The sequence below is a fragment of the Ambystoma mexicanum genome, chromosome 8, assembly GCF_040938575.1.
Source record: "Ambystoma mexicanum isolate Mex_15411 chromosome 8, UKY_AmexF1_1, whole genome shotgun sequence".
In the NCBI taxonomy this organism is placed as follows: domain Eukaryota; kingdom Metazoa; phylum Chordata; class Amphibia; order Caudata; family Ambystomatidae; genus Ambystoma; species Ambystoma mexicanum.
Window position 1 is genome coordinate 354,067,180 of NC_090929.1, and position 26,125 is coordinate 354,093,304.

At 45.9% G+C, this 26,125-nt stretch overlaps 1 long non-coding RNA gene across 1 annotated transcript in view; it reads right to left on the reverse strand.

Annotated features, from left to right (window-relative positions):
- LOC138473589 (uncharacterized) overlaps positions 1-25,904 on the reverse strand; it is a 66,579-nt gene extending 40,675 nt beyond the window's left edge. The window contains exon 1 of the long non-coding RNA XR_011268800.1: positions 25,446-25,904. This is a non-coding gene — a long non-coding RNA (uncharacterized lncRNA). The remainder of the gene's footprint in view (positions 1-25,445) is intronic.
- Positions 25,905-26,125: the final 221 nt, after the last annotated feature.

The window sequence follows — 26,125 nt, forward strand, 5'->3', positions numbered from 1 at the left end:
ACCATGCCTGACCCTTGTATTGGGACATGTCAGGTAAACGGCTCTGGTGTTAGTCCGTTGTCTTTCGTGTCCTGCAAAATGGTTCATGTAGGAAAAGGGGGGGGCAATGTTTTTGACTATCCTATGTGGTAGGAAGGAGAAAAGGTTTCGGAAGAATGGCGATATCGCGTCTCACCCGTCGGTGTCCCACTCCTACTTCTCAAGGACCCTCCATCCAGGTGATCCTCCCTCACTGATCCACCCCCAGGACCTGGATCCAATAGCGATGGCCGTGTCCTGGCCACCTGGATGACAGATACCCGGGGACTAGCCAGGCTGACACCTTCAGGTTCCTCACAGCGCTTATACATGATATGCCTGCTCCAGAAGATATTCCAGGCCATTGGTTCCAGCCCAATCCGTCCGTCTTCCATCAATTGGGTGCTGCAGTGATCATCTTCTCTTCTGGAAGGCCTCAAGATGAGCACAAAGGAGGTTCTGGGACACTTTAACCTTCACACACACATTTCACTCACTCCATCCGGCTCCGAGGTCTCCACCCTCATTGTGAACTATAATGTATCCCTCCTAGCACCTTGCGATACAAATCACTCGATTGTCTGTCCTCTTTGAACATTTCAGGACTTGTTACTTTGGGGTTGGTGGTTAAAGGGAACCTGGTGCCATGGCATTCAGGGGTCTTAAGGTTTAGTCAGTTATATGGGCTATAACTCGTGAATGGCTGGAGATTGGCCAGGTCATGCTTTGGCCAGTGTGAGATCACATGCACACCAGGCAGCGGTCTGTGATCACAGCCTTTTAGGGCACATTCCTCTTAAGTAAAAAACACATCTTTGCAACACTGTTAGAACCAATTTAAAGCCTTTTAACATTGACAACATCAATATTAAAGTCTCTAAAGAAGTGAAAACATTACCTTGACTCGGCCCTTAAGCTAACAAGATAGCCTCTGCGGCGGCCTACACATCAAAACGTATCAATGCCTGTAGACCTTTCCTTTCATCACACAGTTACATTACCCTGGCTAGGGCCCTCATATTATGTAGACTTGACTATTGTAATGCCCTGTATGTCGACACAAACAGCCGTAACTTGAAAAAACTCCAGGTGCTACAAAACAATGCCTTAAGAGCGGCACTCAACATCCCAAGAGCTAACCAGGCTACAACCGCAAGACGTAATGTCCACCGGCTCCCAGTGCAGGATAGGATTGCCATAAAAACCTTATCACTAACACACAAGTGCCTTTTGAATTCAGCCCCAAAATATCAAACTAATAAACTCACGAGAAAATAAAAAAACAGGCCTATCTGGTCCACACATGCACACCTTCTAACAATACCCAGATTAAAACTACAAAAAGCAGGAGCTAATAGTTTCCCGGTACAAGCCGCCAACCTCTGGAACTCCATACCCCCGGCTTTAGGAGCTGAACCGTCCTTTTGGACAGTTAGAAAAAATCTGAAAACGTGGCTCTTTGCACAAGAGTGGTAATGTATTATCGCTCCTTGTTTATGATTGTATCTGCACTGTCGTGAAATGTCTGTCTCACTATATATCTTATTGTACCCTTATTGTAATGGAATGTCTTTCCCCACCGTAACTGCACAGTATCTTCAAGGAATGCGCCCAGATAGCCTTGGGTTAGGTGTGCGTTAATAAATAAATAAATAAATAAATAAATAGGCGTTGTGGCTGGTTGGGGGTTGTCCTCGTGGGAGCACAGGCATGGCTGGAGATTTCTCATGTCTCGCAATTTGGGCCTAATGTATGCAATGCTGCATTCACCACGCCGGCCTTCCCTTCTACCTAGGTTTACTAACATCTACGCAAAACAGTTATGCTGCTTGCGCCCCACGCTACACTATGCGGATTGATTATATTTGATTATATTGATTTCACTGTCCCACCAAGCCCCTGGCCCGTCACTGTGCTTCAAATGCATCTTGCCTCACTCTAAAGCGCCTCGGGGGGTGGTACGGGGCTGCCCCCTTCCTAACAAAAGCCATACATTAACAGGGAGAACCTCTAAGGAAGTGTGTTCGATATATATCGACCGGGGTGGGGATTGAAGAGGAACATACAAATGTGGCACCCATTGCACTGCTCTCACCCTCGTTTCGACGTCAAAGAAATGAAAGTTGTACATCGTTCCTGGCCCCCTCCTCCCCGTTGCAGGTGTATCGCAGATGTGAAAAATACTATACACTCAAACAGCCATTTAGACACTATCCTGATGACGTCATTGAAGAGATACGTTTGCCGTCGATGGAGCAAGTAGGCTGACTGTGACTGTGCAAAAAGCTGATGACGTCATGACTGAGACTATGACATAGATGCATTAGACATGAAGCACATACACATTCCTGCATGAAGTTACACAGACACTCAGATTAAATTGCTCCTAGACACGAAGAACATGCTTATGACCCACTTAGAGGACGGATACACCTTTGCTATGCAGTAATTGCAAGTCGCACAAGAATACGTATGAACTGCTTGCTAATGCTGAATGCAACTAACAGGAGTGGCCATGTAAATCAAGATGGAAGCCACAGCCGCATTGAAGTAAATGAAAGACACTGAAAAGGCCCAAGAATACAGAGAGAGGCGTGACACGCTGATTTCACAGAGACGCGCCGACCAGGCTGCCTGTGCAGCCAGCGTACATATTTTGTTTAGGGACACTGAGGGAGAGAAACTTTCACATTAGCAGAAGAGATAGGACACCTACATGTGTAAAAGCTGAAAATCCCCATAAATGTGAGCAGGAGAATCAAGTTTGTGGCCCTGCACATGTAGTCTGAACCTGGAAGACAAAGCATTTTCATTCAAGCCAGGTGGAGACCGTTGTTCCTATCCAACTGAAGACAGATGATTCAAAAGTAATACCAGGCTGGCACGGGTAGTATAGCTCAATGACAATGCGCTTGTCTTGGAAGCAAGACGACGCAGAGCAACACAGGTTCGAATCCCAGGTCGAATCCCGGGTCCACGCTTAGAAACCTTTTCGGTATTAAGCGTGTTATAAAAACAAATTATAATAATATAATAATAAGGCTTAATGTTCTGTCTCAAGGCCTAGAGGATCGGAGATGGTAACCCTATTGGGCACAAACAGCACCTTTGAGGCTATTCCGACCACCTTGAGATGTTGTTAATGAGCGGGAAACTTTCGAAAGCGCCAAGGCTGAGAAGACCCTCTCTGACCAATCCCTGCCCACCTTCCACGATAGCCCACACTTTGTTGAAAGACCTAATAGTAATGCGCTAACCTGACATGTTGGTAGTTGCAACATTTAGAAGGTGGTCACAAAAGGCGCCACCAGACACTGTTTAGCCTCCTCCTTGGTCTCTCCCCTGCCCCATCTTCTGAAGCCAAAAATCTTGGAGTCATCTTCGATTCCTCTCCCTCTTTCCTGCCTCACACCCAAGACATTGCAAAGAAGTCCCACTTTCAGCTCTTACTTCTCAAAGCAATTCTCCCCTCAATGTTACCCGAGTCCTGTTTCACTCTAGGCATTACTATTGAAACAGCCTCCTCCTGAATCTACCATCTTCCACTCTGCGATCCCTCCAGCTAATCCAGAATAGGGCAGCAAGACTTATCCTTGGCCTTAAACCCAGGGACCGCATCTCTTCTGTCCTAAAAAGTCTTCACTGGCTCCCGGTTGCTGCACAGATTAAATTCAAATCCCTCTGCATCATCCACAAGGCTGTCTGGGCCCAGCGACCACAATATTTTCAACTTTATCTTACTAAATACTCTCCCTCTAGACCACTATGTTCCTCTGGGGCCAACTCTTTGTGTGCAAAACGTTTTGCTAAACAGAGGGTAGGTGGTCAGTCGCTTTCCTCAGCTGGCTCCCTTCTACAGAACAGCCTCCCCCTCCCTCTGCACCTTGAGCGGTACTTTCTTAAATTCCGGAAGCTCCTCAAGACTTTTCTCCTTACCTCCTACTTCCCTTCCTCTCTCCTCTGCTAATCCCACAGTTGCTGTGATTGGTGTCTGGGGCCCTTATGCATCCTCAGGCCCCTGACCTCCCACACCCAATCGGCCCAGCCCCTGTCTACCCTCAATACTTTGCACTTACACCTAACGCAGTTCCAGACTGTGTAGCACTCAACAATCCTAGCACTTCATCTGTGGCTCAACCATGAGCTCGGACTCAGCACTTTCCCCCCGCCCTTTTTCTTGCTGCACTTGCACAATCTTAATAGTCACAGGGCATAGTAGGTATTTCCTTTTTCCTTGTTTCCTCCCACTGCTCCTAAATATTGTGTTTTGTAATGTGTTTCACTCCCTTGTTCCCTCACTTCGCCCTGTGGGCATTTTGAAACAGTATTTTACTTGCTGTACAAGAGCCTAACAAGCAAACAATAAATAAATTAGCCAATAAAAATACTAACCCCATATGTCTTCTATATGTACTCTACTGTACTAACCAATCCCATCTTACCTTAGGTTTTTGCAATGTATCATTTATTTTGTGACGTCACTTCACATTAAAACTTCATTAAGAGCCTGTAACTAGGGAGAGAGTATTGGAAATCATGTGATATCCATGTCTTGATCCTTGTTTCAAAAGCTTTTAATAAACAGTGAGTTTTGTCAAATTTTTTGACTCTTCAGATTTTCTGTGCAGGGGATTTCCCTTGCACCAGTTCCTCTTGCGTGTATTTTGGGGAAATTAATAGACCCCACCTTACTTCAACATTATCAATAACATCAACATCAACAAGAGCTCACTGATGATATCATTGATGACATTACAGATCACTATTTGCATGATCGCTTGAAAGTAAGAGAAATGCAACATTTAAAAAGCATACTGCTGCATCTAAAACAGAGTGTATGGCAACAAGTGCAAAGTGTGCATGGAATTCACCTTTAAAAATACTGTCCTTTTACAATCGTGGTATTCTCACACCGAGTCAGACAGTTCTGAATGAGCATTTACAATTAAAAGGATTTTGTTGCATTGAGCTGTTCCATCTTAAGTCTGTCTTAACTAAAGTTATTTCACTAAATTTCAAGGCTTTTGTATACTATATGTTTCGGTGCGGTAGCTCAGAGGCAACGCGCTCGCCTTGGAAACAAGACGACGTAGAGCAACACAGGTTTGACGCCTGGGTCCGGGCTTAGAAACCTCTGGGTAGTAAGCACATTATAAATAACCATTCATAATTTATATTTCTAGGCATCACTAGCCCTATGCTTTTCCTTGTAAAAAAAATATAAATGTTCTTGCTGAAATATGCAAGATGGGGTGCTAAGCCACTATAACACTCATGACAAAGATACACTCACATTTGTTTTTCCTCTACCCATCTCACTACGTTTTGCTCCTCTGCACCTACAAGTTGGAACTTTAAAATGTAAACGTGTCACTACTGCATCTTATTCTTGGTTCATTCTCTTTCATTCTTGACGCATGTTTAATGAGCCACACTTCTCACCATTGACATTTACCACACACATCCCTTTTCTAAAAACATGGAAATAAAAATCTGTTTTCTTAAACCTCGCAATGTTTATGAAAATCGTCCTTATATTTCTCCCATATAGATGAATCCACTTTAAAACTGATCAAACTTCTTTAGTTCCTCCTCCTCACCTCTTCCCTTATTGCCCCATAGCTCAAAATAACTCCTTTGTTTTTATGTCCACGTTACTGTGTTTCTCCACCAAAATATCTCCATGTTTATCCAATTATCTATGCACAGACACTACCAATATACACTAAACATTTGCAAATAGAATCCTTGGTCCCATCTTGGTTCTTCCCTTCTACCCAAAGGAGTCTAAGCTATCATTGAATATGTTTTCCTAAGATAACATATAATAAACAACTTGATGACACTTTGAGATCTTTGCACTGCAGAGGACATCGAGAGGTTTTCTCAACCTGACGTGAAATGCTTGTCTGTTTTGAATTGTCGAATAATGAATACATATGCTGTATACAAGTGTGCCTTTGTGGGGTATGTATACATTCAAAATACTAATTTTTTCCTTTTCTTGGCCATATTTCCCAACCCCATTTTACATCAATCCCTTGGCCACAACAAACACAGTTGTTCAATGAGATTTAGAAAATCATCCCTTGTTTAATTTTAGGTGGGAATACTTTCTAAATATGATTACATTTTCATCATCCACCCACTTTGCTCTCCCTTTATTGCCATTTCTCAATTTTCATTCTTTATTATTTTTTTGTCACATTCATAAAATATTGAGATGTCAAATTAAGATGTTGGAAAATCGCTCTGATAAAAAATTCTCGGCCATCAGCAACCTCCAAATACTACTTTGAACAAGCTTTAAAAAAAAAATTGCATCGGGGAAAAACACTGCGATTTTAAATGGCGGATTGTCAGAACTAACAAGCGTTTATTCCAGCAATGTCTCAGGCAAAACATCTTGATGTTTGGAAACATCTTGATGTTTGCTCAAATAGTCTGAAATTATCTCTGCAAAAACACTACCAATATACACAAAATCTTTGCAATTAAGATGCTTGGACCCTTCTCAGTTCTTCCCTGTCGCCCAAATAAGTCTGCATTAGCACTTTATATTTCTTTTAAAGAAGGACATATATGTAAACATCTCTATGGCACCACATTGAGATATTTGCATCGCAGAGGACTTTGATATGTTTTCTCAACCCAACCTGAAATGGGAGACCATTTCATATGATGCATAATGAATAAACATTCTGGATGCAATCACGCCTCTGTGCCATATGCATACATTCAGACTAGTCTAATTTTTTACTTCTCTTAGCTATATTTCATCACTTGCCACTAATCCCTCCTTTTAGTATAATTTCTCAATTTTCATTCTTTATCTCTTTTTCAATGCTTTTTGTGTCCCACAGTAAAACATTGACAGGTGGCATTGAGATGTTGGAAAATCACTTTAAAACACAAAGGGCCTCATTATGAGTTAGGTGGAAATTCTGAGGTAAATCCTTCATAAAATAGCCCTGAGGAATTACTGTTACCGCCACTTGGTCAGGCGGAATTCCCGCCTGATTACAAGTGGTGGTGTGATTCCCCATTTATTTTGGGTCCATTGGACCCAATGGGGCTTTTTCTGTAGAATTACAGCAGCAGAATTACCACTGCAGTAATTCTGCCAATTCTGCCGATGTTTTGGCGTTGAGTGGCAAGATTTACTTCCAGGGTTTTACTAGAGGCAAATTCTCCATTCAAAACCAAAACTCATGATTGGGCATAGTGGTAAAATTGGCAGTAACTCAGTTACCGCCAATTTTACCACTTACCGCCTAACTCGTAATGCGGCTGAGAGTTCTCAGACATCCACAAACTTCAGACCTTCACTCATTAAAGCACAATTAGTTCTCAGACCTTCATTAATCCAGTTCAGTGGCACCCCTGCAGCCACTCTATCTCCAAGCCTACCTCAGGAACCTCCATGTGCATATGTAAAAATATTTTTTGAAAGAACATTGAGATGTTTTCTCTTTTGCATTAAGGAAAACGCAGCAATTTATTTAGACAGTGGATTTTCTAAACTGAAAATCCTCCACTCCTGCAATCCATCATGGAATCTATAACTATTTTTTGGGGTGCCATAGTCAATCTACTTCACTGCATTTTAAAGAAAATTACTGGATAGATTTTTGCCAAACCAATAAGGAAATGCATTCCAATGCTTCCTCAGGCTTTTGAAAGAAACATGGTGAAAACCACTCGAGACGTTTTGTTGGGTGGCTGTCCAAAAACTGCAAATATTCCCTATGGAAAAACATGTGCAAAAATAAAAAATACCCTTTATTCACATATTATATCTTTTGAACAATCTGACGAATTTGAATAATATTTTCAAGTTTTGGGAGGCCATGCCAAACAATTCTTTTAGAAAATGCGGACTAGTTAAAAGTTATTAACCATAGAATTGAGGACATATTGGTTTGCTCTGAGTGTACTTTGTTCTGTTTTATACCTATTTTGTTGCAAATTAAAATCCCAAACAATACCAAACTAACAATTTTTGGCACCAGATTATTTGATCATTTTATTGTGTCAAACGTACGAGTATGCAATTCAATAATTCATTGAGATGTACCTTTTCTGGTATAAAATTCAATATCCCAATGGGTTGCCTTTTTTAGTTACCTAAACATGGACATATTTTGAGTTAGCCTCTTCTCTCGAGACATTACATATCTGAAATTCACTGGTTAATATTTTTCTAAATAATTTTGTACATGGAACATAAAATGTTCATGTTATTAAATGATAAAATGTACAATGGGAAATAGTTGCGTACATTTTATCCTGTGAACTATTTGTTAAAAGAAATGAAGAAAATCAAATTTACATTGTTTTAAAATTAGAATTCTTCTGCAGTGCGCCACATGCCCGCATGCCTCAGGGCGCACAGAGAACACCACAAAACAAGAAGAATCAACGTTGTGAAGAATCAAAGTCAGAATGGGTCAGAATATCAAGGGGCGAAGCAGGGGACAACTAATCAGTATACTGATTGAATAACATTGTCTTTAGTCCCTTTTTACAATCCAAAGTCGAAGAGATAGATCGAAGAATTAGTGGCAGGGAATTCCAGGCAGCCGGGTCCACGTAGATCAAAGCTCAGTCCACCCCGGAGACACCAGTATGAACCGAGGCTGAACAAGTTTGAGTTGATTCTTGGATCTTAAGGTGCGCGCTGGAATATAATGCTTGTGTCTGGGTGAGAGATATTTGGGTGCTATATCAAGAAAACACTTGTGTGTCAAAGTGAGAATCTTTTCAGTGACCAGGTGCTTTACAGTCGGCCAGTGCAGATTCCGTATTGCTTGTGTAATATGTGCACGTTTAGACAAGCCTGTAATACCTTGAAATGGCAATCATTGTTAATGCGTGTTAGTAACAATTAGGCATGAAATCAACACCATTCCCATAGTGAACAAATTATATAATATTTTTGGGAACATGAGACATGAAAAGACAGTTATGAAAATAGGTTAGATCAAAAAACATTTCTTTTGTATTTTACATTAGCTTTTTGTATCAATTTATTGTGTCTAGCTATCCTTTGACATATTATTTGTATAATTAGTAATGGCATTATTACACAATCTATATAGCTGGTGTTAAAGTACATGTCAGTATATCGGAATGCTTCAGTTCATTATCTTCATCCATATTCAATTAGTATTCGTATAATTCTTTATTGTTTTTATTTATAATGTATTCTAGATTCCTATTTGTTCTTATTATACCTTCCTAATTCCTACTTTCCTAACAAGGGTTTGGTAGTATCAGATTCGTTTTTAACAGTGTTTTGCAATTGGTGCATTTAGCGCCTAATGAGGAAATAAGTGCAAGATCATAGACTCACCTCCCTCTTCCTCACAGTATTTGAGTATTTTTCTGTGTAAACTGAGTGTTCACTGATTGGGAAATGCTCGATGTTCAGCAAAGTTTCTGTGCTGTTCTTTGTGTGTCAATCCAGACATTATTTGGAAGCTATACATTCTAGTTTTTAGTTTAGTATTTAATATCACGGAGCACCTGCAATTAAAGTCCTCAGCCCCTCTAATTAAATTATCACTGGTAATGTTTGTTACCCTTTACATTTTTGGGGTGAAGAAAAGGGAGGTTTACCAAACTGTGGCCATTTTTATTGTGCACTAAGAATGCTTAGGATGCTGTCTATACTATAGCGTTAGTAACCTGTTCCTCGGGCTACACTGGGGGATAACAGCCGGCAGCCTGAGTTAAAGGCCTGAGAGAAGTGAGGGCATTTAACAAAGTTACTAATGCTAACATTTAATAGAGGTTACTAATGCTATTAGCACCCCAGGGTTACCAAAGCTTTAAATCCCTGGTGTTAAAAAAAAGTATTTTAATTTAAAGAACGGGACGCACAGGGCATCCCGTTCAATGAATGAAAATATTATGCTAAGATGGTCGCCATGGTTGTGGAAGGCTAGGGTGGGGGAAGGGGGTTGGGATTAGTTTAAAAAAAGAAGAGAAAAGGGTGGGTGGGTGTAGAGAAGATGTCGGGCTGGGGAAGCAGCCAGCGGGTGTATTATGAAGGGTGTGAGTTCACGTCTGGGAACAGCCCACATACACCCCCGTCCGCTCTCAGGTTTGAACTTTATGCGACACACTCATTCTGGAAGAAACCCAACCAACATATGGCATACTTGCATTTATTTTGATAATGAACTTGTAATATAAATCAACAGCAATTTTAGTAAAAATGAAAAGAATGCAAGATATGAATCACAAGTACTTAGAGCATAAAGTCTGTCCTTCCCCTTACTGGAACCAGCACAGAGGTGGGATCTGACTGGCTAGGTACCTCTGCAACTGGAGCAGCTGTTAATTCCGGCCACTTTGCACATGCACAACAGCAAAGACCGCAGACGAGTCCCTCACGATTAGTGTGTGTATATACCTTTATTAGGTAAGCCTGTCAATTAAAGTGACTCAAATTCCTAGAACCTTTGAGTGGTGCAAACAGTGCTTAATTTGTGGGGGTGGTTGCCGTGCCCAAAGTGCCCAACACCGGCACTCTTTTTTTGGGCACCAGAACTAATCATGGAGGGGCCAGCGCACGTGCAATTGCTTTATTTGTTCTTCCACTTCACTTTGCTTCATTATAAATCATTGGGTTTGTTTGTCATTGTGATCTCTCGTGCTTGCAGGTGCAGGCCATGGCTGGCTGGGCCTGGGAGGGGCCAGCAATAGCAATGAACAACAAGTTATAAACAACAGCCAATGAAAACTGCCATTCTGTTGTTACTATGCAGTATTTGATACATTCTGTATAGTAACACAGAATGTGCAGTTTTCATTGGCTGTTCTTCTGGGCCAGTGATATTACATGGTGACGTGTTGTTGTTACAGGAGGCAGCGTGGCGCCACCTTCATTTCACGAGTTACTGTGAAGTGAAGGTGTCTAGGCGTGGCGTGTGAGAGAGAGCGAGAGCCTGCCCTGCTGCACTGCGTGGTGCGGCCTAGTTGTTTCCTGGGGCCCCCCTCTGCCTGCTTTTTCATTTGTGCCAGTGTGCGCCCCCCCACCCTGAGGCCCAGACAGGAGAGAAGACCAAGACCCAGTCGGCAAAGCAGGTAAGTCTGGACCGTAAAACAGCAGCCTGACCTGAGCCTGTCACAGTGATCAGGCAAGGAAGGTCCAGGTCGGGGCCTGGGTGGCGGTGCGGTCCCCTGGTGGTGTCCTGACTGCCCAGGAGTCAGGACCCCACCAGGGGCCCGTCCGCACGCGGGCTTCTGTCTGTGTGACCTGTGTGCTGCTGACTGCAGTGCCAGGCCCAGGCTAATTTCTGTGACCACCAGGCAGGGCTGCCACGGCGCAGACTGAGTCGGATGACTCTGCCGCGGTGCGGGCCTGTGGATTGTGCCCAAATTAGTATGTTTTTACTTTTTTCTTTTAAAACCTGACCTTCCGTGGGGCCGGTGGCCGGGACCCCGCCCCACGGAAGGTAGGTTTTAAAAGAAAGAAGTATTTTTGAGTGGCGGCTGGGGCCCATCACTTCGAAACTGATGGGCCCCAGCCGTCCAAATATACATTTTTCTTTTAAAATCTTACCTTCCGTGGGGCCACTGCCACTGCGCACCTATTTTTGTCATCAGCATGGCCGCAGTGGCGGTGGCAGGCGGCCCCACGAAAGGTAGCCTAAAACGATTGAGGCAGCTCAGGCAGCAACTCCCAGGATCGGGCGGGGCACGGGCAGAAGCGTGGTCCTTGTCCATGGTTGAGTCCTGCTGAATCTGTGGCCCCTTTGTATTAGAGGACGACTGGGGTGGCCGTGGCCGGGTGGCCCTCGTGTCTCGGGGAAGTTGCGAGTATTGAACATGGGATGGGTCACCCCAGGACACCGCGTGTAACGCCCCCCCAGGACACTACGTGCACAGCCCCCAGGTCACCATGAGCGCAGCCCAGGGACACTGAGCACAGCCCTCCCACTCCCTCTGAACTCCATGAGAACAGCCACAGACCCCTGAAACAATGTGAGCACAGCCCACCAGAACACTACGTGCACAGGCAGCCAAGGGGATCACTAATGCACAGCCCCCCAGGACACTGCATGCACAGCCCCCAGGACACTGCATGCACAGACCCCCAGGTCACCACGTTCACAGCCCCCCAGGACACCACGTGCACAGCCCCTGCCCCCGGACACAGCCCCTCAGGATAGCATGTGCACAGACAGCCCTCCAGGACAATGTGCACAGCACAGCCCCTCAGGACTGCACAGCGTGTGCAGCTCCATTTGTGTCAGTTAGCAATCCAACCCCATGCCCCCACATCACCTGAGTGGAGCCGCAAAATCCTGGGGGAGGGGCGGGTGGGTGTCTTGAAATCCTTGGCCCAAACGATGTGCGTTTAGCCCCCCTTCACAACGCGGTACAGGGTACACCACGAGGCCATGTGCAGGTTTTTACACTTGCATATTTCCTTTTCCATAATTTCGATCCTTCGGGCCCCCGTCTGCCCGTTTGACACCATTTTGATTGCAGGCAGGAGCAGCCATGGTCTTGTCACCTATGCCTCTCTCCACTGCACTGCTTCCTTCACCCCAAAATGCACACCCGGCAGGGTACCGGAAAGGATTTGGGCGATACAGGGGTGTTTCGTTTTCATTGAAAAGATAGCACCGGCTCAGAATGGCCGATAGGGCAAAGATAGCATCTGGCTCGGACTGGCCTATAGGGCAATGCACGAACCAAAAACACAAAATGCTACTGTGGGCAAGCTTTTTTGGTCCATGTGGGCCAGTTTGATGAGTTACTTCACCATTTGGCTAGTAGTTTGGGCCAGTGTCACTGAAAACATATTCTTTAAAATGCACAATTTGCCTCACATTTTATTAAAAAGCCTCCCCCGTGGGTACTACTCAGTCTGTCACAAAAGGAATGAATTGGCGTTTGCAACTTTGGCCACTTTTTCATTGGTGCCCGACTCGAGACAATTGTATGCCCCCAACAACACCATGCTCATGCTTGAAGGAAGGCTGAGGGGGGATGCATTTATGAGATGTGATGACTGATAAAGACTTGAGAGTAAATTTATTACACAAAACACCTTGATGAGGTGACGGAAGAACAGGCTGAGTCGAGGATGCTCTTCCTGGAGGTAACCGATTAACAATACTTGGTGTACTTTTAACAGACTGTCAGATGGGGCAGAAGGGGTAGAGATAAATACAGTGCAACAGTGACTGAAACATCATGCTTTTTTATTTATTTGCATTTTAAAAGCGCTCACACAGCCCGGGGCTATCGAGGCGCAGTTACGGGAGGAGCATGTCTTAGTTGCATATTTATTACGCGCTTAATACCCTGAGGAGTCGGGGATTGAACCTGTGTTGCTTCGTGTCGTCTTGATTCCAAGTGGATCACATTGCCGATGAGCTATCCTGAGTCCCGGGACAATGATTGCAACGCAGCAGTGAAAAGGGACCTTTACTTGATGGGAATACACAATGGATACCTACCTCCAACCCTGGAAAAGATGGCAAGAACAAGATCTGAAAAAAGAACGCTCTTGTATGCGCCAGTGAGGACTTTGTCTTCTTTGGCACACATAGCCAGAGAGCTAAAGCAATCAGTATAGACCAAACCTAAGTGAGTTTACGACACAACTTATTTCATTGTGCGTCTTAAAGCGATGAAAATAAAAATCTTATAGTTTTCGATCCAGGATGTGGAATATAGAGGTACACTGATATTATTTTGGCTCAACATGCTACTATAAGGATTTACATGTTGTCATGAAGCTTTTATGCAGTTTTTTGTATTTTGCAAGTAAACTATAGGACAGTATTGTAGGTCTTGTTGACAACCAAAACTGAAGTATTTGTTCCATATAATGCATGGAAGAAGGTGGCTGTTCTGTTCCCAAAATGGGTTAAAATCCCTGCTTCGCTGTTCAGCGTAAGTGTGTGATCCCGGGGAAATAATGTACTCTCATCCTGACTTCAACTGCAAAGGGTGTCACTCTACTCCCTTCTTCCCCTCTGCATTTTTGAAGGCAAGTGCAAGTCAAACATATGTCTGCGGGTGCTGTGATGGAGGTCAGTAAAATATTGTGCAGTGTGTAACCTCTTGTCATGTTAAGTCCACCTTGCCATAGAAGCTTTGTCCTGTTAGTAAAATCTCTCACTTGCAATACCTACAGATTTGGCCCACTGTGTCCTAGGCTTTCTTTTTCCTACCCTCAAGTTTGAGTTTATACAAATTAAAGTGGAAAAGTAACAGCATCAGTTCCGAACAGCGGATGCTGCTCACCATCGAGTGGGGAGTGTAAGGGTGTGCAGCTCAGAGCAGAATAACCTGATGCTGTATTACCAAGTAACAAGTAACGGAGCACCTGTAAGATACCTCCTGCTAATAAAGCAACCTCGGCCTGTACATCCACAACCCGAGTCAGTGTATTATTTCTGGGGGGATTTTGGGGGAGGTTATGGGAAAAGGGAAATGTGCGGCTAAGCAGGGGGATGCGCCGAGTGCAAGGAGGAATGTAGCAGACACCAGGATAGTCGCTACATGCAGCCGTTTGGGCCCATGTACCCCATCCCCCTCCAACAACAGGTTGGGGGGACCAGGGGTGGGGGGACCTCCTCAGACTGGATGGCACAAGGAGGCAGGAGAAGGGAGGGAGCAAGGAGTTCCAAAAGGGGCTTTGGGGGAGTGGCCTAGACTTTGATGTTGGTCTGCTGGTCAGCATGCAGACCCAACAACCAGAGATGGGCCTTGATGGGCCCGCGATGGCGCGTAAGGCAAAGTAAGACACGACCACTCCGTTGGGGTGCATAAACCCGGACTGGCGTTCTGACGCCAGTTCCGGTGGTACCTTTATTTCCCGTGTCACGTGACCCGGAACTACCTGGGCACGTGACACCACATTCCTCCCCAACTTGGAGGTGTTTACACAACTGTTAAAACATCAACTGTCACAACTGGGTAAAGTATTCTTTACATATTTAGAGTCTACTTTGGCAGGGTTCTCTGTATGTATACTCCATCTACTACGTATCCTTGGAGACGGGATGAAGGTCTGGGTTTTTCTCTCAAGTGGTATCTGCTTCCTCTTCTCTCGGGTGTGCCTGCTCTCGGAGCTACGACTTCCTCCTGGTCTTCTTGCTGGTGTGGTGCTTCGGACACTCTCGTGGGGTCTGAGTTCTGGGTGGCATTTGGTCGCGAAGCGTGTGTGTCGTTGTCGCTTCTCTTCTCGGGGACTCTGGACGTTCTTCCCATAGTTCAGCTGGTACTCTCCTGAAGTGTGACACGTTTCTTGTCACTGTCTCACTTCCTCGGGTGGCGGTGACCATGCTGTGGTTCGTTGTACTGACCGTCCAGGGTTGGAGCTCAAAATTGAGGGACATTTTCTTGGGTGTCGCTCGATTTTTGACGATGACAGTGTCGCCTGGTGTCAGCTCTCTGTGGCAGGCTCTCCTGGCGATGCTTTCTTGTTCATTCCGTTTTAGTCTCATGGCGTCTATAGCCGGGATGTCTGGCTCAGGAGCTACCCACTGAGGGTGTATTGGGAGTTCTGCCTGTATGGGTACTCCGAGCATGAGGGCAGCAGGGCTGATGCCTGTAGATGAGTGTGGGGTTTGTCTGTGTGTCCTTATGAACCGATACATGGCTTTCAGCCACGGATGTCCTTTTTCTTTGGCAATGCGGATTACTTTATTGAGCGACCCCATAAATCTTTCTGCGTCCCTGTTCGCTTGGAGCCATCTGGGGGTGATTCGTTGGTGTTTTACATTTATGTCTTTAAAGAATTTGCGTAGCTCCTGGCTGGTGAAGGATGGACCGTTGTCGCTTTTCACTTTTCTCGGGATCCCGTGTGTCGCGAAGATCTTTTCTAGTGTGAGGATTGTGGTCTCTGCGTTAGTGGACGCCACGTGTTCTACCTCCGGATATCTGCTGAACTCGTCGATCACCACGAGTAAATATCCTTCGCCAGCAATTGTGCAGTGATCCATGCTAACCTCGTCCCACCGTTTGTTACTTCTTGGAGCGCTGCTGATGGGCTCTGGGCTTTCTGGTCTCCTGGAAGCTTGGCAGGCCGCGCAGGATTCCACCAGCTCAACTACTCTTTGTTGTATGTTGGGCATCCACATTCTGGATTTGAGGTATGCTGCTGTTTTTACGATGCCCTGGTGTCCACTGTGGGCTAGCCGGAGGGCTCTCTCCTCAAGCGATGCTGGTAGCACAATGCGGTGTCCTTTGAGGAGCACTCCTTTAGGGGCGACAGATAGTTCATGTCGGATTCCCAATAGTGCACAGAGTTTTGCCTGAGCTGATGTGGTGCGTTGAGCTATGGACATAAGGTAGTTCTTCCAGTTGCCGGACTGGATGGCAGCAGTGGTGTGCTGCAGGATGAGGTCTGCTTCTGTCTCACACGCTACCTCTTGTAGTGTTAGGGCTCTTGGTCGGGTGCATGCAATCACGTGACATACATGTTCATCGATTTCTTTTGCATGGCGTTGTTCTCCTTCCGTGGCAGGCCTCGGGTGACGGGACAAGTAATCAGCTGGGTTGTCTGTCCCTGGGTGATAGTCAACTTCAATGTCATAGGGCTGCAGCTGCAGTATCCATTTTTCAATGCGTGCTGGTGGATGGGGAGCAAACCCTCGGAATATCGGTATCAGGGGCTTGTGATCCGAGAAGACTTTCGCTTGCTTTCCTAGCAGGTATACTTTGAAATGACGGCATCCCCAGAGAATAGCTAGGGCTTCTTTCTCTATGTGTGCATAGTTCTGCTCGGGTTTGGTGAGTGCTCGGCTGGCGAATGCGATGGGGAACACATTTCCTTCATTGTCTGTTTGGGTCAGCAGTGCCCCTAGGCCGACCGGGCTGGCATCCACAAGGATCCGCAAGGTGTGCCTTTCTTTTCTACGTTGAAAAACGCCATGGTTGTTGATGCTGACAATGTGTCCTTAATTTGTTGGAATGCCTGTTGGTGGGTTGCTGTCCACTCCCATTTTTGGTCCTTCTAGGTCAGTTCTCGGAGTGGGCTTGCAATGTTGGCGAGGTCTGGAATGAAACGCGCACAGTATGTCGCCATTCCCATAAAACTTCTCACCTCAGTGGCAGACTGGGGAGCTTTTGTGTTCTTTATGTCGTTGACTTTGGCCGGGTCAGGGGATACCCCTTTGGTGCTGAAAATGTATCCAAAGAAACACAGCTCCTCCTTCGCGAACTCACACTTTTCTGCATTTAGCGTTAGACCTGCTTCTTCTAGTCTGCCCAAGACTGCTGCTAAGCGTTTGTGGTGTTCTCTTTCGTCTGACGCGTACACAAGAATGTCGTCGCTGATGTTCGTGGTGCCGTCTAGGCCTGTAATGACCCTGCGAATTTCGTGTTGGAATACCTCTGCGGCTGACGATATCCCGAAGTTGAGCCGTTTGTAACTCATTAGGCCGAGGTGAGAAGAGAATGTGGTGATATATCTGGATTCTCTGGCTAATTTGAGCTGGTGATAGCCGGATCTGAGGTCAAGTTTACTGAATAGGGTGGCACCTGTGAGGTCAACAATGAGCTCATCTATCGTTGGGGTTATGTGGTGTTCTCTTCCGATCGCTGCATTGGGAAGTCTCATGTCTATACAGATTCTTACTGCGTTGGGTTGCTTTGGTTTCTGGGCCACTACCATGGGTGACACCCACGGAGTCGGTCCTGATGTTTTTTCTATTATTCCTGCTTCTTCAAGTTTGGCCAGTTCTTTCTCCACTGCTTCTCTCAGGTGAAATGGTATCTGTCAGTGTCGTACGGCCTTTGGTTCTATCGTGGGGTCTATGTGCAGTTTGATGGTTCGGCCTTTTAGACACTCTATGCCTTGGAATAGTTTCTTGTGTTGTTGTAGTAGGTCATCGAGTTCGTTGTGTTGGAGGTCGAATGCAAAATGGATCAGCTTTAGTTTTTCTGCCGTCCTGCAGCTAAGTAGTGTCTCACAGCCGGCATCTACGACATAGATGCGCGCCTGGCAGGTGGTGTTTTTGTGGGGGAAATCGGACTTGTAGGATCCTTTCACGGGTAGGGGTTTCTTGCATCCGTATGCGTACAGTCGGACTTTTTTCTTGTGGAGTGTGGGCTTCGGGTGAAGTTTGCTGAAGGCTGTTGCTGGCATTACGTTCACCGTTGCACCAGTGTCGATGACTACTTTCAGTGGCTCACCGTTGGAAATGACTGTGCACGACGGCCTCTTCCTTTGTCGTGATCGGTGTTGTTCGACGGCTGATATGAGGTGTATTCGGTGTATTCTTTTGTTCCCCTTCTTCCGTCTCTCCCTTCTCTCAGGGGATATGCTGTTGTCGCTGTCGTCACTATCGCTCGTGTCAGAGGGTCTTTGCGAATGGTCGACGGCTCTGGCTTTTTCTTTCCGGTTATGTTGGTATGAAGATTCTCTTGGTGCAAACTTCTTCCGGCGCTCTTGTGTCGGTCGGGAGGGAGTCTCCTTGTTATTTCGGTTTGGCGGGTTCAGGCAGACTGCAGCATAATGATTGAGACGGTTGCATTTTCTGCACGTGGACCCCCATGCCGGGCAGGACTCTCCTTTGTGCCATGGGCCACCGCACCATTTGCACGCTTTATTTCCTTCTTGCAGCATGTGTGTTTTCTGGCCATATTTTGCGCGAGTGTTCTGGTGTTTGGATATGGCTGCGACGTCTTCTGTTGGCTTGGGGTTGTCAAGCGGGAGTCATTGGATTGCTGCCTCGATCACTGCAACTTGGTCCTCTGTCTGTTCACGGAGTCGCGCCATTTCTAGGATGCGAGACAGGCGCATGTTCTTCTCTGAGAGTATAGCTCTTCTCATCTTTTCCGAGGATATGCCATTGATTATTTGGAGACGGATTGCGAATTCTTCGTCTGGGAATTCACAGCCGACTGCCATTACGCGAAGGCGAGCATGAAATTTGTCCACAGTTTCTTTCTCCCGCTGCCTGGCCATGCAGAAGTGAAAGCGTTCATAGTCCGGGTTGAGATCTGGCCTAAACATGTTCGTGAGCACGGCTTTGGCCGCGTCGTAGTTGTTGTGAACTCTGCGGTCCGGGGTGGCGTTGAATAGGCGTAGGGTGGCAGCCCCAACGTTGAGCAGGAAGAAAGTACGCTTCTTTTTTGCTATGGTGATGTCCCTGGCATCAAGGTGCATTTCGAACTGTTGCAGCCAGATTTCCCACCTGATGGCTGCTCCCGTGGTGAACGGATCAAAAGGCGGCATTAGTGCAGTTAGCGCTGGGTCTGGGTGATCCGTGGTGAGGCTCTTTCTGGAGGAAAAACTCGTGCTGGCCCTCACAGGGCTGGTCTCCGAGCTAGACATGTTGTGCACGAGTTCTCTGAGGCCTTTTCTTTCTTAGTATGATGTGTAGGTGTCCCAGAATGTCACTGCTTGTCCTGGAAGCACAGGTAAGAAGACAAAGGAACGTTGACTAGTAGGTGTCTCCTCAGTTTTTCCTACAATGATGGTGGAAGCGCAGGGGTGAGGTTGTGGGGCCTGGAAGAAGGCTGTTGGCGTCCCTGCATCAGCCACGCGGAGGACTGATGGATGCTGGCGGTGCACGTAAGACACGCGGCTCTGGTCAGGATACGCGCGTACACATGCGTATGACACGCAACTTTGATCGTTGCCCTTACGGGTGCTTCTACAGGGAGGTACCTGCCTCCTTGTATCTGATGACGCGCTGATAGTGCGCGTGTGATGCTGAGCTCCGGCTGGCATACGCGGGTGGAGCACCGGCATTGTTGTGGCAGCCGTTGATGGGGCACGTACTACACGCGGTCTGCCGTGATGTCGCTGACGGCCCGCGGCCTCGTTCTGCTCCGGTGGTGAGCGTGCAGTTGAGGCACACCCACATCCGCGTATAAACGTGTGGTATGTGGAGGTTGTTCCTGCGTTTTTGGTCTCGCAGGTGCAGTGCGAGCAGGTACGTGGCTCCGCACCGTTGGGGCCGCGCGGCCTTGATGTCTTGGATGGCTAATTCAGCGTGGACCGTTCCACGGCCTCGTCGCCAGTGTGATGTCGGTCTGCTGGTCAGCATGCAGATCCGACAACCAGAGATGGGCCTTGATGGGCCAGCGATGGCGCGCAGCGCGCAAGGCAAAGTAAGACACGACCACTCCGTTGGGATGCATAAACCCAGACTGGCGTTCTAATGCCGGTTCCGGTGGTACCTTTATTTTGCCTGTGTCACGTGACCCGGAACTACCTGGGCACGTGACACCACATAGACCATCCCCTATCTCAGGCTTAAAGGCACGGGGATGTGAGGGAAACAGCCACATTCTCTGACAACCAAGAAGTCTTTTCCAACTTTAAAGCATTATACTTTCTTAACCATGTGTGCCCTTTCCATCCATCCCACTACTAGCCTGTGCCAGCAGTTGCTTCAGCACCAAACATGTGACAGGGAGCAGCAGCAGGGTGATGGGCTGATCTAGGTCTAGCACTGAACTGGCGCGGGCCATGCGCCCGTACTGCAGGCGGCGCCGCGCACGGCATTATTGGGCCAATATTTTTTGGGCACTGGCACTTATTTTTTTACAAATTAAGCACCGGGTGCAAAGCATGTTTACTGCTGGGAAAATCCAATCCTATATTGATGCCAGTCGCTCTTTCCGTCCCACTTCTGTGGCTGGGAAATTGCATCTCTGGAATGTAGCTTATCAGCACCTGCCTCGGTCAGCGTGTCTTCAATTCTGTTTTCCCATCCAACTGTCTGTTTACAACGAATGGTTGAAGCCTCTTGCAAAAGTAGAAGCTGAATACAAGTATTGCAAATAACCCTCTGTGAGCAACTTCATGAGGGCTCATGTTCTCTGTGATGAAAATAGCTCACTGTGCTAGGTATTTAGATGCATAATCTAACATTAGCAGCATTCATTACACTCTTCGAATAAGCTATCAGTACTATTTCCTCGTGCAGCAGGCTATAGGCCTAGTATGCAGTATGGTTAGCTTGGTAGGTTTATGCACCTATGGATGTTTTTGCTCATTACACTACAGAGGGTTCCATGGAACACAGGCTGAGATAGGGAGTATCAGCCCGTGAAGCACGGAACCGGATTGGCTGCGCCCATCGCCTTGGATGCTAATAGAGATTATAGACTAAATTCTGAGCATTATAATTGTCTAAGTGAGGAGGAATCTATAAAATAATCCAATAACATTTATAGCATGAATCTCCAGGGGCAATAATTGATCGCAGTTAAAGCATGATCAAAGAATGAAATATGAGTGCCTCCAAAATAAATGAAACACGTATGTTTTGTGGCAGAGTCACTAACAAAAGGCTAAGGGGTGGAGCCATGGCACCCACCATGTCAAAGACAAAGGCACCATGACAAAGACATCTGACTCAAAAATTGGGGGGCCCCTTTTGTGGCTTCAGCCTATGGAGCAACGGACCACTTAACAGAGTAACAAAGGTTAGGAGTTTCACTTCAGTTGAAAGGGGGAGAATGGACAAGCACCCAACCTAGACCTGTGAATATCTAAGAGCAAACAGGTGTCCCCAGCGCAGTACTAATCAGCCCAATTACATGGCAAGCACGGATATAAAAAGTCATCCCTCCCAATAGGTGTGGTGGAAGGTAGGAGGCAGATTGTAAAGAGTGACGAGGGACTGAGAGAAAGGGGAGGTGAGGTAAGACAAAACGAGATTAGAGGTGAGAAGATCGAGGAGCGACAGAAGGATGGAAGAGGCAAGGTGTAGAGAGAAGACAGTATAGGAGAGTAAGAGGAGAGAGGCAGGGAAAGATGGTGTGAGATACAGCAGGGAGAGCTATAGGTAAGGAGAGAGAGGTGGCCAAGCGGAGCAAGGAGAGTATAGAGGTGATAGTGAAACAACAGAGGCAGGGAGAGCGGAAGTGAGAACACCACATAGGAGGGAGGAAGGAGAAAGGAAGAGAAGCAGAAAAGTAAACACTTCGAGGAAGGAAGAAGGTCCGCAGAATGAAAGGAATGTGTGGCCATAGAGAAGGAATAGAATGAAGGAGGATTGAGGTAAGAGTGAGGTAGAGATGGAGAAGAAAGAGGGATGGCAAAAGGGGATAAAACCGTGTGAGCGTGACTGTCCAGCCTACACAGGGTGCCACGGCCCTGACCTAGAGAAAAGATCGGACTCCGGCCATTAGCACTTTAGAAACTCAGTCCTCACAAGTGATGTTAGCTCTTGACCTAAGCATTATTTTGTTTAGATTACACTCGCTCATTTTCCTGTAATGACTCTAACCCAGAATATAGAGGAACAAAGTCAAATAAACGTCCCTCTGCGAATTTTAGGTCTGTTACAGTGTTTAATGTACATTAAACCTAGGCTGTGTTCCAGCAGAACAGCGGCCATGTTTTCCCGAGGCAAGGGTTAAATTCTAAAAAACAACTCTGTGTAAATCCAGCCACCGAACTCCAGAACAAGGGTGCTTTAGTATAGATTGCATGATGTATGTGATAAAGCAGATGGCAAGAAACCCCTCATGGTTTACTGGGCGGACAGAAACAGTATATAACCTATGTGATTTTGCATGCTGTCCTGTGTTGCTAAATGGTCGGTGTGGCTGGCCACAGGAAGGCTGACCACTGACATCTGTGCCTGGAATGACTCATGCAATCGTAGCAGAGTGAAATCAGGGTTGTGAAAGTTTCCAACTAGAGGTTGTCAGAAGCACGTTATGATTGTTGCTAATAAGGAGTTGAGTGACAGGCTGTGTAACAATATTATCAGGCAGGGAGAGTGACGTTGTAGAATTACAGCCCCTGTGAGGCAGAGAATGAGATTTTGTTGGGCAGGCGGAAATAGAGCTGTGTACAACTGCAGGGTAGGGGCATGATTTTGGGTTTTGGGTGGGGGTACCTATTTTGGAGAGATAGCCCAACCAGTATTGCTATAATGTGTATAGCGTTGAGCCTTGCCGAGGGGGCTACAGTGGGTGTTTCTAGCACCGTTTCAGCCTCCAGAGGTTGTGTTTGGGTGTTCTGTGGTTTCCGAGGTTTCCGAGGACTCGGATAGGGAATTGAAACACAAAGGAGCGGATCCCCAGCCTGATAGGTTTGCCCCATTGCTTTGTAGATACTGACAGTCTCAGAACAATTTCCTGCCTCATCAAAACCTCAGCACAGGGAGGTTTTGCTGTTTGGTGCTTTTAATTAAGGAGTAGTTCATATCCTTTCTGGATCTGCTCTAGCAGTGGACCACGTTTCTGTAGAACTAAACAACTTTGTTTAGATCTTACAGGATTCTCGGTTCATATATCCCATGCTCTTCAAATATGTTAACTTTCCTGCAAGACATCTATATTTATGTATGTTTCTTTTATTGGGGACCCCTGATCCCACATATAGTATGCACACAATCATAGGCTTTATCAAGTTCTCATAAATACAATGTTCATATAAATATAGATTGTTCACTATAATATGCACAGACACTCACTAACGGGAGAACCAGTGAATATTGCGTTTCCACTGTCATAACTCAACTAAACAAGCACAATGAAATGCATAACCTTATAGAATATTTGTATGATTTCCCATACCACAGTATGGCATAGGTGGAGACACTAAGAAACCAGTGGTGGGGCTGGCCTACAAGGAAGTCTGGAGATTTCCCTTTTGGCCCCTGCACATGAAAATGGTCTGGGCAGTAATGGGGTGATACCATCATCGTTCTCTGTTGTCAGCTACTGCACATTTGGACAGTTTACCCCACATATGAGCTCTCGGGGGTAGCTTTGTAGGTAAGGATCTCTTGAAGGTGTCAGACACTTCGAATCTGCAACCCACTACCTTTAACCCTTCATCAAGCAATGTATGTGAACACACTTTCTCCCCAACCTAATAATAATAATAAATACACCTAGGTAACGACTCCAACCGCCCTCTGCTGCCTTTTCCCTGTAGCACTTTAAGCAGAATTGTGGCATTCTTAAGTGGCGCATCAACAAACTAAGAGTGATGCTGCCTGCTATGTTGCTCCTTTTACCCTCACGTTCAGTCCCCCTTCCACTTCCTTCCCTCTCCCCTCATCCCCACAGCCGTTTTAAATAAAAAATTGGTTATAAAGCTTCCAGGGACGTCATTTCACCAAAATGCCAGGGGTAGTGGAAGTGACGTCACACGACCCTTGACCCCTGATGACATCACAGGAAGTGATGTCATTTGACCCCACCCCGAAGTGATATTGCGGGAAGCGATGGACCCAACCTTTCATCCATTGACAAAACAGGAAATGGCATCACATAGCATTGTACACTACGAAAAATATGGTTATGACATCACTATAATCTGATTACTTTTCATACAAGAATGGATCTCCATATGTATCGTTAAGATTACTGTATATGCCCATATTACCAAATTAATGTGAATGCAAGCAGACGTCCATGGCCAAATGATAATGATGTGTTATTATAAAGCACATACGCTGAAGCGCTTTATATAGAAAAAATATACACCCAATATCACCCAACCTGTGTTGGTACTCATTTATCGACCTCAGAAGGATGAAAGACTGAGTTGAGGCATTTAAGAACAGACTAAATCAGTGACTCACCCCCTGAAGTGTTCCTGAAATAAACCTTTAATTAGTCTAGCAATTATTGTATAGAATTCCAGAAAGACACATTATTTGGTATTCCTATTCTTTCTTATTTAGGATCAGTGCTGAAAGTGTTAAACTTGTGGCAATCCTGTTCTTATTTTTCATCTTTTTTTTTTTAAGGGGCCTGAACAAGAAAGCCAGCCACTCCAGAATTAAGGAGCCACATGTTGCTGGCCAAAGCCCAGGAGCTTGTATTACAAAAAAATGTTTTTGTTTTTTTAGAGGTCGCAGGGGAGACCACAGAGGTCACAAGGGAGACCTCAGAGGTGGCAGTTGCAACCTCTGGTGACCCCTAAATGACGTCCCTGAAAGCTTCCAGTATGTTCTCCTTAATCCTAACCAATAGATGTTCAATGTTAGATTTTGCCTATATTTTACTACTTTTCCATCCCTACATATGGACAAACGTGCTTTCCAATTCACTATTTGAACATACTTTTTCTAAATATTGTTGTGGGGAGAACCCCCTGAAATCCCCCTCCGAATTGTAGGGCTTGCTCATTGTGTTCACTCACGTGGTGTATTATGGGGACTTTTTGAAAAAATGTGGTAAGTTGTACACTGAATGATCCGACTAATCTGTATGCTCCTACCGTGAGCTAGTTCTCACACGCATTGCACAATGTGCATTCCCTCTAGACGATATACCAGACCAGTAAATGCTGATGGACATTTTACATAGGTAATGAAGGTCATTCCAGTGAGGTTATCTGGGCCTATATAGCTAAGTGTCACCGCCTGTAGCAAACGGACCAGAACATGGGGCTTGAAAAAGACTTCCAGGGAGCACACTGATCACGCCCACTAGAGCAGAGCCTGTCACACATGTATACGTACCACAGAAATATGCAGTTAGCCCGTCCCTCGGATGTCATTGCACACACAAAAACCGTGGGAATGTTTGCGCATTGTGGAAATGCGGTTGGAAAAGTGTGGTTGCTGCTGTCTCGGTGTCCGCCACTTTGCCCATTTGGATTTTCAGATTCCTGAATCAGCACGTCTTATTTGGATTTCTTTGCAGCAAAAGTAAGCGTGCCATTGGACAATGGATCGAAAGATTGCCACGCCTACTGTCCCAGCAAGCTTATCACTGCCAAACCCGCGCATTGGTGCACGCGCATTATGGAAGTGCGGTTGGAAAAGTGTGGTTGCTGCTGTCTCACTGTCCGCCACTCTGCCCATTTGGATTTTCGGATTCCTGAATCAGCACGTCTTATTTGGATTTCTTTGCAGCAAAAGGAAGCGTGCCATTGGACAATACATCGGGTACACATTGTGTGGACCTTTGTGGGAGGAGCACAGCGCTAACACGTTAACGTTAGTAACGTTAGTCACGAATGCTCGTGCATTTGTGTATTTTTGTGACGTCAGTTTACACTTTGTTCTCTGTTTCTTGTAGAACATTGCCCCGCCTACTGTCCCAGCAAGCTTATCACCGCCAAACCCACGCATTGGTGCACACGCATTGTGGAAGCGTGGTTGAAAAAGTGTGGTTGCTGCTGTCCTGCTGTCTAGCG